Raw genomic sequence first — 20,042 nt, 5'->3', positions numbered from 1 at the left:
AATATCATACAAGAGACCTGAGTTCAAGTGTTGCCTTCAACAGGAACTAACTGTATGACCTTTGACACATTTCTTAACTTTTCCTCACCAAACAAAAAAAAAAAAAAAGAGAGAGAGGGGCTTCCCTGGTGGTGCAGTGGTTGAGAGTCCACCTGCCGATGCAGGGGACATGGGTTCCTGCCCCGGTCCGGGAAGATCCCACTTGCCGTGGAGCGGCTGGGCCCGTGAGCCATGGCCGCTGAGCCTGCGCATCCGGAGCCTGTGCTCTGCAATGGGAGAGGCCATAACAGTGAGAGGCCCGCGTACCGGAAAAAAAAAAAAAAGAGAGAGAGAGAAAAGAGGGAAAAAAAGATGATTCTAATCCAACTCCCTCAGAGGCCCCCATCCAGCTCCTTTCTAAGAATTCTAAGAAGTCCAACATACTGTGAGAATTCCAAGACATGTGGAGAGGCCCTGGAGGATGAAGCCAGGTGGAGAAAGAGGGCCACAGAGCCTCCGAGGCACCAGACATCTGAGTGAAGAAGCCATCTGGGGAACAGATCCATCCAGGGCCAGCCACCCAGCTGACACTCAGCCGAGTCCTCCCCAAATTCCTGACCCACAGAATTGCGAGCAAAATAAAATGGTTGTTTTAAGCCACTAAGTTTTGGGGTGATTTGTTATATGACGATAGACAACTGAAATGGAAATGAAAGTTCTTTGTAAAATATATAACCTCATTGGATCCTCAAACCAAATGTTAACAAGTGAGAAGAAGCAAACTAAACATATTGTTTTGGCCGTATGCTAAAAGTAAACCTCCCTGTGGACAAAGACCACATCTGACACTTCTTCAGGCCCCCTGGACAATTCCTAAATTCTGAGCATTTTGTTATAAAGGCTGTATGTCCCGTTACTCAGGATATTTACTCACTCATTCAACAGACATGTACTGAACACTTACTACGTGTCCAACTCTGCTCCAGATATTGAAGACACAGCGATGAACATGTCAGATGAAGTCCCTGGCCTGGTGCAGATACCTCTCTGTGCTGCTTATTCTTTGTCCCACCCACCAGACCCAATCTCCCCGCTTCTCTGTATCCCAACAGTTAACCTCTGTGGTCTATATCCCCTGAGCTCCTCACCCTCTGGCTTCCTCATTAAACGGCAGAGAATTTACTGAAGGGGCTGTTCAGTAAATAGGGTTCAGAAATTAGAAGGCACCAAAAGATCAAGTGGTAGCGATAAAGAAGGGACAGGCTGTTTACCCCCGCAGCCCTCTCCCTGCCTCAGTTATGTCCCTCAGCCTAAGGCTATAGATCCTATAGAGGATGTGGATCCTAGGCAGATCCCCCTTCCAGGTCCCCAGGTCCCCCCAGGATCCTATAACGCTGTCCCTTCTGCTGGCCACTCAGGCCAAGGGATGAGAATGGCTTCTCACTTTTGCTGGTACCTGGATGCTTCACCATCCCTCTTTGGTTCCCCTGACCTCTGTCCATAGCCCCTTCAGTAAGTTCTCTGCAGTTTCATCACTTTGGCTATGCCATCTGTTACCAGATCCTGAATGTATCAGGATCTTGACTGATACATTCTCATTTCAAACACTCAACCTCACTAGGACTTTGATGTGGAACACATTTCTAATTTAAGTCTGAAAAGTGTGGTCAGCATGGTCATCGTGGGCCTCCAGAAGTACTGACCACTCAGTTACCAACTTTACCACAGCTCTAAAACCCAACATTGAATCCCAATCATTACTGATTATGCATAAAGATGATTAAAAAAAAAGAGGTCTCATTTCATGTGCTAACACCAATTAGTTGGAAGAGGCTGCCTAGAGCACTGTATTGAGAATTGTAGAGCTACATCTGGGCTCTGTGGAAATGAGTTCTGTGATCAATTAGCAATGTTTGCTTTGAGCACAGGATGGGGAATGACAGCATGCGAAACATATATGCCATTTCAGGCCATGATTTTAGTATCACTGCTGCATCACTGTATGCCATTGGTGTCTTCCATAAATATCTTTTATAAACATAAATTAATATATGAAAACCCACAATAAGTAAATCCTGTACTTTGTACAAGTCTATTTCCACAAGTCAGAGATTTTTTTTCCTAGTCACCTAGTGGATCAAGGAACTGAGCTGAACTGAGGCCTATGACCTTGACCCCATCGATAAGAGCTCTGGCTAGATCAAACTAACCTTCAAACTGCAAGGACTTCATATACTCATAAAACCTGTATTTCTTTGACCATAGAACTATCACAGTGATTTAAAAAATTTCTTTAGCAACAGAACTCTTCATTTAAATTAAATCTCACACAGAACCCTAACAGATATAAGAACGAGTTGCTCTGATTAAAGAGAGAAAAGCCAAAGGCCCCCTTGCCCTTGAACCCCACCTCAAACATCTTAGCGAATCTCTGAGACCAAGAGGGCACAGCTTGAACACCAAGAGGAAACCTTTTAGGTCCCTTGGGCCCTATGTAATTGCAGCAGTATAATATTTTGATGTATTAACCAATTCTGTTAACCTCCATATTCCCAGTTACCCTGTGAGCCAGCCTCACTCATACATCCAGACATGAGGCATCCACTGCCTCAAGGAGGGCTCATCCCATGGAACTGCAGAGCCAAAAGGTCAGATGCTTAGCTTTTGTTTTCAAAAGGCAAGGTCCAGGTTGAATTAGTCTGCCCGATTAACATCAGGCTATCCTACAGCGAAAATGGAACCAGAAATATCAGCGGCTTGACACGAGAAAACTTATCTGGGTTGAGCCTTCCTCCTCCATCTTTTGGCAACATCATTTGGAACACATGGCCTTGAAGGTCAGTGCAACAAAGGAAGAAAGAGAATAAAGAGCTCACATTCAATGTAAAATTCCTCACCCTGTATATTTATTCTGATCAGGCTGCCATAACAAAATACCACAGACTGGGTGGCTCAAACAGCAGAAATTGATTTCTCACAGGTCTGGAGAAAAGAAGTCCAAAACCAAGGTGTCAGCCGGTTTGGTTCCTCCTGAGGCCTCTCTCCTAGGCTTGCCAATGGTTGCCTTCTATGTCCTCACACGGCCTTTCCTCTGTGCACACATCCCTGGTGTTGCTTCCTCCTCTTATAAGGACACATGTTGGATTAGGGCCCCACACTTTTGACCTCATCTAACCTTAATTATCTCTTTAAAGGCCCTCTCTCCAAATATAGTCACATTGGGGGTTGGGCTTCAACGCATGAATTTGGGAAGGTTGGAGGGGAGGGAGAGGACACAATTCCATCCATAACCACCTGGAATCAGAAAATGCCATTTCCATTCACATTTTATTGGCCAGAACAAGTCACATGACCCACCTAACTGCAGGAGAGGCTGGAAAGCTTCATCTTCACATGTGCCCAAGAAGAAAAGGAGAACCAGACGTGGGTGAGCACTAGCAATCTCTACCTCACAAAGGTAACACAAAAAGATTTAGAAAATATATGACTGGGCACAAAGAGTCTTCCCCACCCCTAGGGTGAGTGATGGGGAAGGAGGAGGGAAGGGTGATGAAAGGGAAGCAATGAGGGATTCAACAAAGGGCCCTCACTTGGAGAAACTGTGTGGACAGAAGCACAGGCCGCATCCAGAGGCACGTCCCTCACTCCCCCTGCATTCAAGCAACAACCCGCAGCGCCAGGAAGACAATTGGAAGCTGAGTTCATGCTCACAGATGGCCCAGACTCCATTCCATGAAAGTAAAGCACTCTATACCCGCAGAACTGAGAAGCCATGCTAGTCATCGTGCCCTCTGACATCTGGAGAGGTTCTTTTATCAGCAGTAGCCTGCACACTGCCCACCAACCATCCAGAAGGACTGCTGCCCGTGTGCCCCAGATTTGGTCAGTATCTGACTGCTCTACCACCTGACTACTCCAGGGGACTACCCCCTACACACACACACACACACACACACACACACACACACACACACACACACACACACACACACACACACACACACACACACACACACACACACACACACACACCTGCAGCTCTCAAAGATACAGACACCGAAGGTAGAGATGGTAATAGAGGTGGTGGGAGGTGGGGAGAACGTCCATCCACCATTCTCCTCACCTGTGGGACTGAATGAAACAGCTCAAGATTTCCCCACCAGCCAGGGCAAAAGTGAATGAACTTCAGACATTAAGTGGCACCAAACTAATGTGTCAGATCAAGGAAAGCCATAGAGCCATCTACTGGTCACAAGTGAAAAGGGAAGTCATCGGAAAACAATAAACAGGGGAAAATAAAAATAATCAAATTCGACTATAATAACTTCATTATAGAAATGTGAAGGGAAGTGTCATCTCATTCCCTTCAACACAGGAAACTATAAGAGACAAGGAGTTAGACATGCCTTGAGTAAATGTGTTTAGGAAATTAGAATTGTAGCAGGTCATCCAGCACACGGTTCTAAGGTGCTTTTCATTTCTCTCAATTCTACAGATTCAAATTCTGTAAAAATAGGACACGGGTTCATTTTATGAAACCCAAAGCCTCCACCTTTAATTAAGGAATTTGCAATCCTGCAGCTCGGCTGACAAATGATACACTTAGCACCCTGCTCTTAGGTGCTGTGCTCACAGCCTCCACGACGCTGTGACGTGAGACTGACGCTCCTGAACTGTCAGGAAGGTTTTTTAACACAAAAGAGCTCCGAAGACCTGGATCGGGGGTGGGAGCAACAAAGGCCTCACTCCAGTCGTTCCCAGTTTAAAGGGCAATATTGGATTTAGAAATTGAGCTATGTCAGCTAAAACACCAAGCAGCCTTGCTGCTTAAAAGAAAGCCAATGAGTTACGGTCAACCCAATTTCCCCACCCTCACGGGCTTAGAATGTGACCTTAATGTAGTCTCTGCTTCCCAGTACAAAACCCAGATAAGACTGCCCAGGCAAAGGCTCAGAAGAAACACCTCAGGGTCATTTTCACAGCCTGTGGGCATAATTCCAAAACTCAGCCCAGGATATGATCCAGCCTACAGTGAATGCTACATTTGAGCATGCTACAGAATGGCTGACCTTCCGTTTAGGGTCAGAAATTGGCTAATCTGTTTCTCAGACTTGCTCCACAGAAGCTGAACAGAAAGATCAAGTTTAACTAAAAGGATGCCAGACGCCTTGCCTTCGCCAAACGGAAATCTTGGAGATACGCTGACCACCATGCACTGGTACACAGCGCCACCTACAGCACTACTGGTGCAATTCATCACAGCACTCTTCAAAGGCGGCGTTGGAGTGAATAGCAGAAAGTCTGGGAGAACCCTTCAGGAACCTGTACAGGGCAGAAAGAATCTAACCCAAACATCAAACTTGGCATATATTATGTTTACTTGGGGGTGGAAAAAATAGAGAAGTTTGATAACAGGGAGGAGGTTGGGCTGATTGGTTATAGGCTTGTCTATTTCCTTTCTTGCTGGCTTTAGGCTAACAGCATTGAATTCTGACATGTTGATTTTTTTTCTGATATCTGTTGCAAGAGTTCACCAAGGAGGAAAATCAATCAAAAATAACTGTCAAGAGCAGTTGCAATTGAAATCTGATGTGAAGCAGTCAGTCAATCATATCTGCCGTCTCTGAAATTTAGAAAATAAAACCCCAGCGGAAGTCCTCATCTTACAAGTCCTTATGGATTTGAATGTGATCATAGCTGAGAGTTCTAAAAAGGGTTGCTACAATCATCTTCTCGCTAATTCCTGAAATGACGAGGATAGAGTGTGGGGTGTCTTGAATGACAGGTAAGAAGCTTGGATTCTTTCCTGCTTCTTCAAAACTGCCAGCTTGATCAAAAGATAATGACAGTAGCCAAACCAAATTAGATTAATCTGGTGAAAGTATAAGATGAATTTGAGGGGAAAGAAACTGGAGCTGAAAGGAGCAGTTACTTTAAAATAAACAATGATAGTGATGGGTTACAACCATTGAATAAAATGGGAATCGATAAGGCCTTAAAGATATAAATAAATAAATGAGTACAAGTGTGAGTCTGGAACATCTTGTTGTGTAAGAAAGTAAGGAATCAATGCAATCCCTATCAAGATTGCAATGGCATTTTTTTACAGTAGAAAAAGCACTCCTGAATTTATATAGAACCACAAAAGACCCTGAATAGCCAAAGAAATCCTGAGAATGAAGAACAAACCAGGAGGCATCACACTTTCTGATTTCAAGTTATACTATAAAGCTATAGTCATCAAAACAGTATGGTCCTGGCATAAAAACAGACAAATTGACAAATAGAACTGAATCAAAAGCCCAGAAATAAACCCAAGCATGTATGGTTAGCTAATGTTTGACAAGGAAGCCAAGAATACTCAATGGAAAAAACAAACAAACAAACATTCTCTTCAATAAATAGTGCTGGGATAATTGGATTTCACATGTAAAAGCATAAAACTGGACCCATCTCTTACAGCACTCACAAACATTAACTCAAATGTATTAAAGACTTCAATGTAAGACCTGAAACCATGAAACTCCTGGAAGAAAACATAGGAATAAAGCTCCTTGATATGGGCCTTGGTAATGATTATTTGGATATGACACCTAAAGCACAGGCAAGAAAATTAAAAATAAAGTGGGACTCCATCAAACTAAGGCTTCTGTACAGCTTTTTAAAACCATCAATGAAGTGAAAAGACAACCTATGCAGTGGGAAAAAATATCTGCAAACCACATATCTAATAAGGGGTTAATATCCAAAATACATTAAAAACTCATACAACTCAATAGCAAAAAAGAACAAATAACCCAATTAAAAAATGCGCAAAGGACCCAAATAGACATTTCTCCAAAGAATATATGCAAAAGGCCAACAGGTACATGAAAAGATGCTCAACATCACTAGTCATTAAAGAAATGTAAATTAAAACCACAGTGGGATAACACCTCATGCCTGCTGGAATGGCCATCAACAAAAAGGCAGGACAAATGCTGACCTGGATGTGGAGAAAAGGGAATCCTAGCACACTGTTGGTGGGAATGTAAACTGGTGTGGCCACTATGGAAAACAGTACAGAGGTTCCTCAGAAAAGTAAAAATAGAACTACCATATGACCCAGCAAGTCCACTTATGGGAATATATCCAAAGGAAATGAAAACAGGTATTTCAAAAAGATATCTGCCCCCCCATGTTCATAGCAGCATCATTTATAATAGCCAAGACATGGAAACAACCTAAGTGTCCATTGACACTTGTATATTTCAATGAAATATTATTCAGCCATTAAAAAAACAACAACAACAAGGAAATCCTACCATTTGCAACAATACGATGGACCTTGAAGGTACTATGCTAAGTCAGAGAGAGAAAGACAAATATTATATGATCTCACCTATATGTAGAATCTTAAAAAAAAAACCTCATAGAAAAAGAGATCAGACTTGCAGTTTTGCTAGAGGCAGAGGGTGGGGGGAGAGGGAATTGGAGGAAGAGGGTCAAAAGGTGAAAACTTCCAGCTACAGGCACACCTCTTTTTATTGCCCTTCACTTTATTACACTTCACAGATACTACATATTTTACAAATTGAAGATTTGTGGCAACGTTGCAGTCAAACAAATCTATTGCCGCCACTTTTCCAACAGCATTTGCTCATGTCGTGTCTCAGTGCCACATTTTGGTAATTATCACAATACTTCAAGGTTTTTCATTATTATTATATTTGTTATAGTGATCTGTGATCAGTGACCTTGGATGTGACTATCCTAATTGTTTTCAGGCACCATGAACCACACCCATAGAAGACAGCAAACTTAACTGATAAATGTTGTGCGTGTTCTGACTGCTCCATCAACCAGCCGTTCCCTCTTCTTTCTCCATCTCCTCCAGCCTCCCTACTGCCTGAGACACAGCAATATTGTGATTAGGCTAATTAATAACCCTACAATGGCCTCTAAGTGTTAAAGTGAAAGGAAGAGTTGTACATCTCTCACTTTACATCTCTCACTTTAAATCAAACAAATAATTAAGCTTGGTGAGGAAGGCATGTCCAAAGCCAAGATGTGCCGGAAGCTAGGCCTCTTGCACCAAACAGTTAGCCAAGTTGTGAAGGCAAAATTTTCTTGAAGAAAATTGAAAGCAGTACTCCAGTGAATACACGAATGATAAGAAAGTAAAAGTGCCTCACTGCTGATATGAAGAAAGTTTTAGTGGTCTGGATATAAGATCAAACCAGCCACAACATTCACTTAAGCCAAAGCCTAATTCAGAGCAAGGGCCTAACTCACTTCAATTCTACAAAGAGTGAGAAAGGTGAAGAAGCTGCAGAAAAAAAGATTTGAAGCCAGTAGAGGTAGGTTCATGAGGTTTAAGGCAAGAAGCCATCTCTGTAACATCCAAGTGCAAGGCGAGACAGCAAGGGCTGACGTAGAAGCTGCAACAAGTTATCCAGATCTAGCTAAGATAATTAATGAAGGTGGCTACACTAAACAACAGATTTTCAATGTAGACAAAACAGCCTTATTCTGGAAGAAAATGCCATCTGGGACTTTCATAGCTAGAGAGGAGAAGTCAGTGCCTGGTTTCAAAGATTCAAAGACCAGGCTGACTCTCTTGCTAAGGGCCAATGCAGCTGGTGACTTTAAGCTGAAGCCAATGCTCATTTACCATTCTGAAAATCCTAGGGCCCTGAAGAATTATGCTATATGTACTCTGCCTGTGCTCTATAAGTGGAACAAAGCCTGGGTGAAAGCACATCTGTTTACAACATGGCTTAATGAATATTTTAGGCCCGCTGCTGAGACCTACTGCTCAGAAAAAGAGATTCCTTTCAAAATATTACTGCTTATTGACAATGCACCTGGTCACCTAAGAGCTCTGACAGAGATGTACAATGTGATTTAATGTTGTTTTCATGCCTGCTAACACAACATCCATTCTGCAGCCCATGGATCAAGGAGTAATGTTGACTTTCAAGTTTTACTGTTTAAGAAATACATTTTGTAAAGCTATAGCTACCATAGATAGTGGTTCCTTTGATGGAGCTGGGTAAACTAAATCAAAAACTTTCTGGAAAGGATTCACCATTCTAGATGCCATTACAAACATTCGTGTTTCATGGGAAGAGGTCAAAATATCAAACATTAACAGGAGTTTGGAGGAAGTTGATTCTAATCCTCATGGATGACTTTGAGGGGTTCAAGACTTCAGTGGAGGAAGTAACTGCAGATGTGGTGGAAACAGCAAGAGAACTAGATTTGGAAGTGGAGCCTGAAGATGTGACTGAATTGCTGCAATCTCATGATAAAATTTGAATGGATGAGGAGTTATTTCTTATGGATGAGCAAAGAAAGTGGTTTCTGGAGATGGAGTCTACTCCTGGTGAAGATCCTGTGAAAATTGGTGAAATAACAAGGGATTTAGAATATTACATAAAGTTAGATGATAAAGCAGCGGCAGGGTTTGAGAAAATTGACTCGTTTTGAAAGACGCTCTACTGTGGGTAAAATGCTATCAAATATCAAAGAGCAGGCTTCCCTGGTGGCGCAGTGGTTGGGAGTCTGCCTGCCGATGCAGGGGACACGGATTCGTGCCCCGTTCTGGGAAGATCCCACATGCCGCGGAGCGGCTGGGCCGTGAGCCATGGCCGCTGAGCCTGCGCGTCCGGAGCCTGTGCTCCGCAACGGGAGAGGCCACAACAGGGAGAGGCCCGCGTACAGCAAATATATATATATATATATATATATATATATCAAAGAGCATTGCATGCTAAAGAGAAATTGTTTCTGAAAGGAAGAGTCAATTGATGCAACAAACTTCATCGTTGTCTTATTCTAAGAAACCGCCATAGCCCCCCAGCCTTCAGAAACCACCAGCCTGATCAGTCAGCAGCCGTCAACACCGAGGCAGACCCTCACCAGCAAAAAGACTACAACTCACTGAAGGCTCGGATGGTGGCTAGCATTTTTCAGCAATACAATATTTTTTAACTAAGGTATGTACATTATTTTTCTAGACACAACGTTATTGCACACTGAACAGACTACAGTATAGTATAAATAAAGCTCTTATATGCACTGGGGAACCGAAAAATGCATATGACTTGCTTTACTGCGATACTCACTTTATTACGGTGGTCTGTAACCCAACCTGCAATATCTCTGAGGTTTGCCCGTATAAGATAAATAGGTACCGGGGAAGTCCAGCATGGTGACTATGGCTAACACTGCTGCTGTATAGGAAAGTTGTTGAGAGTAAATCCTAATAGTTCTCATCACAAGGAGAAATTTTTTCCCTTTTTTTTTTCTTTTTATTGGATCTATATGAGAAGATGGATGTTAGATGAACCTGTTGCGGAGACCATTTCACAATATAAATATCAAACCATCGTGCTGTATACCTTAAACTTATATATAGTGATGTATGTCAATTATTTCTCAATAAAACTGGGGTGGGTAGGGGGGAGAAACAGATTTGACCTTCCAAAAAAGTAAGGAAGCGCTCAAAGGTTAATGAAGACATGTCCAAAGAGCTCAGGAGTCAGCTTGAAGGGGTTCCCACCAGCCAAACTTGGGAAATGTGAGCTTTAGAGCAAATGATAATAATGGGGTTTACAGCCCATTAAATAAAATGAGAACCCATGAGACCTCAAAGCTGGATGGATGGATGGAAGGAAGGAAGGAAGGTAAGGAGGGAAAGGGAAAGCTCTTCCTTACAGTAAAATGCCAACTAATAAATGCGGCAGGAATGATGAAAATAGAAAATCACCACTTGGCAACCATTATGGAGGGTGTCATCAGTAACTGCAAAGACTGTGAGTAAAGGTTTGATGAGAAATAGGATATTGGTGTAATTTCAAAATATCTCCCCACAAAAATACTTACTAATAACAAGGGGGGGAAATGGTGGCTTTATGGTGGAGAAATCTGACAGAAGATTATTTAAAAGGTGGTCAAGGTGAATATCACCAGTGGTGGAAAGAGTTCTCATCAGGTACCTGCTAACGTGAGCAGAGCATCATGTCTGTGGAATTACTGCCAAGAATGCATGGCCTCAGTGGCCATGAGAACACAGCAGACAGACCCAGGTTGAAAGCCAGCCTCCAAAATGAAAGGGCAGTGCTCTGTAAATCTTTCTAGGTCATTCAAGACAGTGAAATACTGAGGAATTATTCCAGACTGAAGGAGACTAAGAGACATGATAAGTAAATGCAATCTGATTCTGGACTGGATCCCAGACCGGAACAGCAAAAATGGCATTGTTGGGATAGTTGGAAAAACTTGGGTGTAAATGTATCAATGTTGATTTTTTTTTTTTTTTTTTGGAGGATTGTACGATGGTTATTTAGGAAAGTGCTGTTGGGAGGGGGAAGATCCACTGTAGTATTTAGAGGTGTTGAGGCATCATATCCACAGCTTGCTCTTATTAAGTACTTCAGGGGAAAAAAAGAGGAAAAATGATTCTATATAAGGTTTTGTTTTTAGTTACAATAAGGTGATATATGTAATAAAACACCTGGAACATGGTAGCTCCTCACTTCAAGTTAGTTGTCTCCCCCAAGAAATTAGGAGGAAATGTTAAGGCTGTGTCTACACACTGTCTGAAATGAAGACTGACATCACATAAACTCTCTTTAACATACAAGGGGAAAGCCCCCATGAAAACGGCAGTGATAGTAACTGGTATTTAGCAACATGCAGTATAATGATAGCTCTTTTTGGATTACAAAGCACTTTGGAGAACATTATCTCATTTTATCCTCATAGTACTTGGGGGGGGGGCAATTATCTTTATTGTTGCCATTTTTTAATATTATTATTACATTTTCTATTATGAAGAAATGGCAGTTCAGAGGCTTCAGATTGGGACTAAATAAATAATATTTTCAATGATGGTTTACTTAAAATACGGTATCACTGTAAATTTGTGAGGTTGATAATTGTACTGTGGTTACATAAGAGACTGTCCCTATTGCAGTACACCTAATATTGTAGTTCAGTATTTAGTGTAATATAGTATTTAGAGTTCAAGGCCATGATGCATGTAACTTACCCTTAAATTATTCAGAAAAGAAATGTATATACACACATATATATAGTATGTATAAATATATGTATGCATGTATATAAATGTATGTATATGTATATAAATATGTACGTACAAAGATTCCATATATTTAGAGAGCGAGAAAGAAAGATAAAGACCATGAATGATACAGTAAACCGGAGTAAAATGTTCCAAAGGGTGAATCTCAGTAAAGGGTATATAGGTGCTACTTGCACTATTTTATGTTTGCAAACTTTTTGTAAGTTTGAACTGATTTCCCCCCAAAAACTGGAGGAAAGACATGGTAGTTCTGGCCCTCGGGGCTGGGTTCTGGAAGAGCTAGCAAGCAGGAAGAATTCAGGTATGTCTTTGGCCCTCATCAGACAGACCCTTTTCTGTGCCCCAAACTTTTTAACAATAACATTAATTCACATTAAAATGGCTAATGCTTTAATAGCGCTCTTGTGCTTATCAGACACCACTTTACCTTAAGACACCACTTAATGCCTTAAGTATATTAACTCATGTAATAATGGTTCACACACTATTATCCCATTTGATATCATAAGCCCAATTTTATAAATGAGAAGAGTATAAACCAGTAAGCCAGCGACTCTCCGTGAAAGGCGGTCACCTTGGGCAAGTGGTGAAGCCAGGACACACACCTGCCTCTTTCTCTTCCACGTTCCGTCCTTTTTCCACCCCCATATGGTTCCCAAACCTGGAAGAGCTCCCAACTTACTCAAGAGCCTTTTAAAAGTATAGATTCCTAAGTCCTCCCTCAGATTCACTGGTCAGAATCACCAGAAAGGGGATCCAGAGACCAGTTTCTGGATTTTGTTTGGTTGTTTGCCACCCTCTTCTGTCCCCATTATGCTCCCGCATTACCCCTGCTCCTAGACATCCAGTGTCCCCCTGATCACACCCTCCCAGACCTGCACTCCTACTCATCTGGCCTCTGGCCTCCTCTATGGAAACACCAGCACCCAGAGTCCCTGCGTGCCCTGGAAGGCCCTAGCTCAAGGATGTCTATGGCCAGCTGATTCGAGCTGAGGGATAAAAGGCCCCATAGGCCAGTCCAACCTTCTATTTCACTCCCAGGTGATGTGGGATATGGTAAGCCTAGAGGATTCTATACTCATATGCCCATTACCACACCTCCTTCACTGTAAAATGAGGTTTCTGGTCTGAAAAGCTGTTAGGTAGGCTCCCATGACAGTAAACAAGCACTCTGTGAACACTGGGATGATATTAGCGGAGGTGCAGGAAAGGCCAATGAATATCTGGTGGGATCAGTTCCAAAAAGGATGAATCACTGTCCCCTATAGGGTGATAAAGTCCTGAGGGCATCAACTTGGTGACAAAGGTATGGCTGGACTTCTTGAGAAATGGTACCATATCAAGAGTTCATCTTTTATCTCTGCCGTTAACACATCAGGTATTCAGAAGTGGCAATAACTGGACCAGCTTTGGGCAGAGGAAGCCCATGCAGAGCCTCTATCCCTGCTACTGTAGCTCCATCCATGGGCCCATTGTGTGAGCACCGGGACGGCCAAGAGCACAGGCTGACAGACATCCATCAGACGAGTCATCTTGACTACCTGGTTGTTGAGTGACCCCTCTGCTGGGTATTGATGGTCAACATAAAGACCTGCCCACTCCCATAGTTCAATCACATGTTTCTTCCCCAGACTCCTGGTCTTGGATCTTCCACTCCTAATCCTTCCAGACACCTAACCAAATTATTTACCACTGCCCAGGAGTCCATGGAAACTACCTCAGGCCACCTCTCCTTCCATGCGAAATGGACAAATAAGGGTACCACTCACAGCTGTGCCTATTGGGATTATCTCCCTCATCACAGTCCTTAAGGCCACTCTTGTGACAGCAGTCCATTTCAACCCCTGCCAACAGACCCAAGCTCTTCTCCCAGCATCATAGGGAACCTCCACCCCACCCCACCCCATGAAGCCATAATAAGAGCCGGGGGAGATATTGGTGCAGCAGAGGTAGATGCCACAGGGATGCGCACCACCTGTTCATGTAACACAGATTGCCAGGCTTCAGCCCAAAGTGATCTAGACAGAATCCCCAGGCAAAGGCTTTAAAAAGAAAAAAAAAAAAAAAGTTGATTGTACTGTACCACCAGGTTTGGGAACCACAGATATGCAGCTGCCCAGCATCAAGACTCAACACAGTACATAGTAAGGCTTCGTTGCATAAAGTAGATAGATCTTTGCCCTCCAGAAGCCTAAAGTCTGGTGGGGGGCAATCAGTGGCTACGTACTTCCTTAATGAAGGTTTAAAAACTATCACTTTAAATCGATTGATAATTAGAAACTAGAGTGGTTACTTACAATCAGAAATGACCTGTTGAAACGAGGCAATCAGGAATAGCCAATAGCAATATTCTCCTCTGTAACGAACACGTCATTTAGACACCCCTCAATCAGACCAAGAGTTGGGAGCAAGGGAAAATTGGGAGAGGGAAATAGAAAAAGAGGAAGACTGATGCCTTTAGGTTATCTCAGACAGAGGAAAACAGCTACTCCAGACTTTAATTCTAAGTGTTATCGGGGCAAGGGAGACCCCAGCACTAGCCTGAGAGGACGCTCTAGGTAAGTGGGCAGCTTGCATGCATAGGCACACGGTGTGGATTGCCAGCCATAACTCACCAATGCCTCTCGTGGCTTTACAGCTTCCTCCCATATGGTATCGATGACCAACATCCCAGATTGTAGAAGACTCCTAAATTCAAAAATTCTGCCTCCTGTCACACCAGATGTAGTCTAATTTCCAGTTCCAGAAACGTGTTCATCCTACCTACAGCCCATATTCCCAACGCTGTCCATTTCCTCCAATAAATAAACACATACATAAATACATACATACATACATACTGTGTTTATGTGGGTTCTTAACATTTGTCAAAATACATTGCGGGTTTTCCCCAAGGAAAAGCAAGACTCATAGGACAGTATTGAAAAAGGAGGTGCGCCCTCTTGTGGCTCTGGCCTGACCTGGTCTCTTCCTAGCCACGTGCGCTGGGCGAGTTACTTCTCTAATTTAAGTCTCAGTCCTTTATAAGACACAAGTAAAATGCCCTCCCGTATGGTGATCACGAAGATGAAGTATGAAACTGGATGCAAAGCCCCTAGCCAAGTGTCTCCCTCAAAGTACTCAAAATTATACCAATTAATTTTTCTTTTTTTTTTTTCTTTTTGCGGTACGCGGGCCTCTCACCGTTGTGGCCTTCGCGGAGCACAGGCTCTGGACCCGCAGGCTCAGCGGCCATGGCTCACGGGCCCAGCCGCTCCACGGCATGTGGGATCTTCCCGGCCCGGGGCACGAATCCGTGTCCTCTGCATCGGCAGGCGGACTCTCAACCGCTGCGCCACCAGGGAAGCCCCACCAATTAATATTATTTTGATTATGATTGTGATTATGGCTGAGCCGACTCACCTCGCAGGACCTGGTAAGGAAAGGGAACGCGGCGCCGTCCCTGTGGTCCCTGTGCCGTGTGAGGTGGTGGGGAAGGCGGCTGGACAGACGGGCAGAGGCTCCCCGTGACGCGGAATTCTGGCTCCTTTACTCAGCGCTCACCTGGCTGCCAGTTAATCAGGTGCAGGTGGTAAACACGCACGGCTTGGCGTTACTTCAAACCTAGCGTTTACTGGGCCCCATTTGTAAAAGAAGATCCGCAGGCGCTCCAGTTCTCCAGCAGGCGGCGCCCACAGCCCGGCTCCGGGACCCCGCCAGGCGCGCTCTCGCCTTCCCCACTCCCTCTCCGGCCAGGACTTCACCGGCTCTGTCACAGAGCCTACTGAGAGACCCTGGGAAGCTGAAAGGGCTCTTGTTGGCAGGTCCTGGCAGGAATCCCTGGTGTCAGCGGGCATCCTGGAGGAGCTGCAGTCCGCCTTCCTAGTCCGGAGGATGCTTTGCGACGGTGCAAAAGGACCATTCCTGAAAACGCAGGCTCCCTGAGGGTCTAAGCTCCTCCAACGGGGGAACCCAGCTTACCCACCTGAGGACCCCAGCAGCCGGCCAGAGACTCAGTGAGTAAGTAGACTAATGTTGACAATGGAGAAGAAGATAGGATGTGTCCACCTTCTTATTCTTGTAGTAAAAAGAGGTTTTTAACCCCAGCATCTCATTGGAGAATCACCACCACCACTCCCATTCTCAGTCCAAGTGGCTCCCACAGAGCTGACCCAATCCTCTCCCCCAAGATTGGTTCAACAAGTCACAAACTCAGCTTGGATCATCACACCTTTCCCCAGATTTTTGCCATTTTAACAGAAAAGAAGGACTGTGGGCTCTAAAGACCAGAGGTAAGCCTGACCCTGCCCCACTTTGTCAGCATGTGAAGTGGTGTACCTGAGGAAGAAACCAACACAAAGAAACGCAGAGCAAGAACAAGAGAGGAAGAAATTGAGCCTCTGTATCCAGCCATGCCTGATCTCCTTCCCAAACTTCTAAGTACATAAGCCAATAAATTGCTTTTTTGCTACTTGGAAAATGAGAGAACTTGGACTAATGCATGTCTCCTTTTTCTTTTACTCCTGAGAAGAAATATGACAGCACTGAAGTAAGAGAAGCCTTCCAAAGTAATCCTGATATCAACAATTTTTCTCAGACACGGTGAGAACAGACTGCGATTCAAATCCCAGTTCTGTGTCTCATTTACTATGCAATCTTGAAAATCTTTTGGAACTTTTGACAATGAACACATAGTTCCTAGTCACAAATAACATCCTTTTCCTAGATTTATAAATTGGATTCTAGAAAAGTTTCATTTTAACCACAACCATTCAAATTACTATATTGTTTGTACAGTTATTGATGTTGAAGTACCTACAGTATTGTATTTGCACAGAACATCCATAAGAAGGCATTCCTCATTTAGAAGACAACCACTAATTAGTCAGATATACAGTGGGTTCACAGGATGTATGGATGGATTTACAAGCTGGACTATTACCAATTTGGAGGAAGTAAGCAATAAAATCAGCTTTGCTGGAGTGAAAAGGCCTCCATTTGCTGAGATAAGGAAGAAATAAGGTGGGGAGAGTTTTCTGCCACAATCTTGTTAAATTTCAGGGGATGGTCCCCAGTCAACCTAGGTCATCTACTCTGGGAGGAAGGGCCCTGACTGACCACCAAGATAGTAAACAGGGGCGGGCAGAGGCCAAGGGCTGGTCAGCAATCGTTCCTTTCCCCACATCCTCCCATTGCCCCCATACAGGGATTAAGTGTCCACTGCCCTTTTTAATGAGGTCCTCCCAGGTGCAACGCTTTCTCTCCTCTCCACCCTCTGCCTCTCACCACCTCTCCCTCCACTCTGCTCTTTTCACCTCATTGCTTTGCTTCAGGCCTCTCTCTGCCATTCACAGGACTACACAGGCCAACAGGGCCCTTGGGCCAAAGAGATTGCCAATGTTTTCCATCTCCTGGAAGGTCTCCTTTAAAAGGAATACTTATAACTTGCTTTAGCCTATAAGCTTGGAAAGATATGTTAATCCCAGGCTTGTAATTCCAATTTTCTTATGTCAAAACTACTTTATGGTTTCACTCCATGAATATCACTGAGTGACGGAGGCTGAGTAAAACCCCATCGCAGGGGCTTCCCTGGTGGCGCAGTGGTTGCGAGTCCGCCTGCCGATGCAGGGGACACGGGTTTGTGCCCCGGTCCGGGAAGATCCCTCGTGCCGCGGAGCGGCTGGGCCCGTGAGCCATGGCCGCTGAGCCTGCATGTCCAGAGCCTGTGCTCCGCAACGGGAGAGGCCACAACAGTGAAAGGCCCGCGTACCGCAAAAAAAAAAAAACCCATCACAGAACTTGGCTGAGACCCCACAGTTGGCAGGGATTTGGGAAACTAACCTGCTGGCAGTGCCTCTCTCCCTGTCCAGAATCTTCTCTTCCACCCCCCTCCCTCTCCGTGGCGGCACTGTCATCCATCACAGTCACCGAAGCCTGGCAGTCATCCCAGCCTCCCTATCCCCCACCCATTGTAGTCATCCCAAAGCCCTGGGCTTCTGTATCCCTGTCTCTCCTATACTCACCTCTGTATCACGGACGAAAGCTGGGAAAAGACAACTGGTTTCATCCAAAGTCTTCCAGTGAGGGAGGGGCATTTGCACCTCCTTCCAGATTGAAGATGGAAGGGAAGCCCTTTCCCTTTGGCAATGGCTGGCATACCAGTCCGTAGACATGAGGCTTGCAGGCAATCACCTGATTTGATGGGGCAAATCCTGAGATCAATGGGGCCAGTATTCCTGCAATTTCTGTAGCCTCTTGACCCCCTGAAAACCAGCAGTACTTGCCCATGATGTTTGTTTCCCCAGCCATTCCTAGAGTTCTATACGTACCAACTTCCCAATGTTCCAGGAGTTGGTGAAGTTTTTTCTGTAAAGGGCCAGCTAGTCAATATTTTAGCCTTTGAGGGCCACGTTCAGTCTCTGTCACAACTACTCAGCTCTGCCACTGTAGTGCAAAAGCAGCCCTAGACAATACAGAAATGGAGGAGGATGGCTGTGTTCCAATAAAACTTCATTTATAAAAACAGGCAGTGGGCTGAATTTGGCTCACAGGTCATAGTTTGCCAGCCTCTGCACTTTCCAATTCCTTTCTGCCTGCACTATTTATATAGTGGTTTCTGTTTGCCTGACACACAGTATCCTAAATATTCCTGAATTTTTCCCCTCCTCTCCTTCCTTAGTGCCTTAATTCAAGCCCTCACCCTTCCTCGCTGAAGTTAGTTGGCCCTGGCCTTGGTCAGCCTGTCTGGAGTCTTCTCCTCAGTGCATAGCTCACCCAAGCTGCTACAGTCTCCTCTCGTTCACGCGTAAATTCCTTCAGTGGCTCTGCACCCCTTTGAGTTTACGTTGTGTCAGTCAGCGGCCCAACAGAAAGCAGATGACACGGTCAAGTGAGGCTAGTTCACGAAGGGCTTATGTACAAAGGTGGGCCAGGTTGGGGGAACCGCAGGCCCAGTGAGGTCCCTCGGGATTCGTAGGCAGGGAGCTGTTGCCACCCTTGGGCCCGTCAGGATGGGTGCAGGGAGAGGGCATCAGAACCCAAAAAGAGAGTGGGGCTTCTCCAGCCATCTGTGCTGAAGGACCAGATTTGTGGGATTTGTTTTCATTTTGTTTGATTTTTTAAAAATCTAATTCTTCTCAGACTAGTACTTCTGCAAAATACAATTAAAAATTATTGGGAAAAAATGAAATTTGAAAACACATAAAACACAAGCCCCCACAGGGAGATCAGCTCAGTGCTTTGTGACCGCCTGGAGGGGTGGGATAGGGAGGTGGGGAGGGAGGGAGACGCAAGAGGGAAGAGATAAGGGAACATATAACTGATTCACTTTGTTATAAAGCAGAAACTAACACACCATCGTAAAGCAATTATACTCCAATAAAGATGTAAAAAAAAAACACAAGCCCCAATTTTTTTATTATTGGATCCAACAGGTAACATATATAAATTATCTCTGTCAAATTAACTCCTACTCTCAATTTCTGTTCTTACCTCATCATAGGGCCAAGATAGCCCCGCCAGGAGGGAGCCAGAAAAAGAAACGCCCCAACCTTACCCTCCTCCCTCCCTCCCACCTCTTACCAACCCACACCGGCCAAACCCAACCAGAAACTAGACAGCAGGGGAGACCATTCGCACGGCCTGTGCTGGGCCGCCTCCCAGGGCAGACAGCAGGATGCAGAAAGTCCAGGGTGGGGCTGGAGGAACAAAAGGCAACATCAGAGATCCCAACGCAAGATTCTCCAGAAGCCCATTTCCCACCGTCTTCCTGTCGTTCAGTATCCCTCGTACACATACCAAGTTACCCACAGTCCCCACAGCCTCCCGCCTGCATCCCTTTACACATACTGTTCCCCACGCCTGGGAAGTTTCCGCTCCTCTGCTCCTGGCCAAGTCTAACTCGCAGATCAGGACTGTAGTGGTAATAATGGTTTGGAGTGCTGAGAACATTTGTCCATCAATCTACTTCTTTAGGTAGCAAACCCCACTCCCC

The 20,042-nt window shown here is 44.5% G+C and overlaps 1 long non-coding RNA gene across 1 annotated transcript in view; it reads right to left on the bottom strand.

The window, feature by feature from the left end:
• The window catches only part of LOC132419686 (uncharacterized), a 207,119-nt gene extending 191,441 nt beyond the window's left edge, over nucleotides 1-15,678 (bottom strand). The window contains exon 1 of the long non-coding RNA XR_009518225.1: nucleotides 15,473-15,678. This is a non-coding gene — a long non-coding RNA (uncharacterized lncRNA). The remainder of the gene's footprint in view (nucleotides 1-15,472) is intronic.
• Between the last annotated feature and the right edge of the window lie 4,364 nt (nucleotides 15,679-20,042).

This window comes from Delphinus delphis, chromosome 2 (genome assembly GCF_949987515.2).
Source record: "Delphinus delphis chromosome 2, mDelDel1.2, whole genome shotgun sequence".
NCBI classification, from domain to species: Eukaryota; Metazoa; Chordata; class Mammalia; order Artiodactyla; family Delphinidae; genus Delphinus; species Delphinus delphis.
The sequence above is the reverse complement of the archived record's forward strand: the minus strand, read 5'-3'. Positions and strand labels throughout refer to the sequence as shown.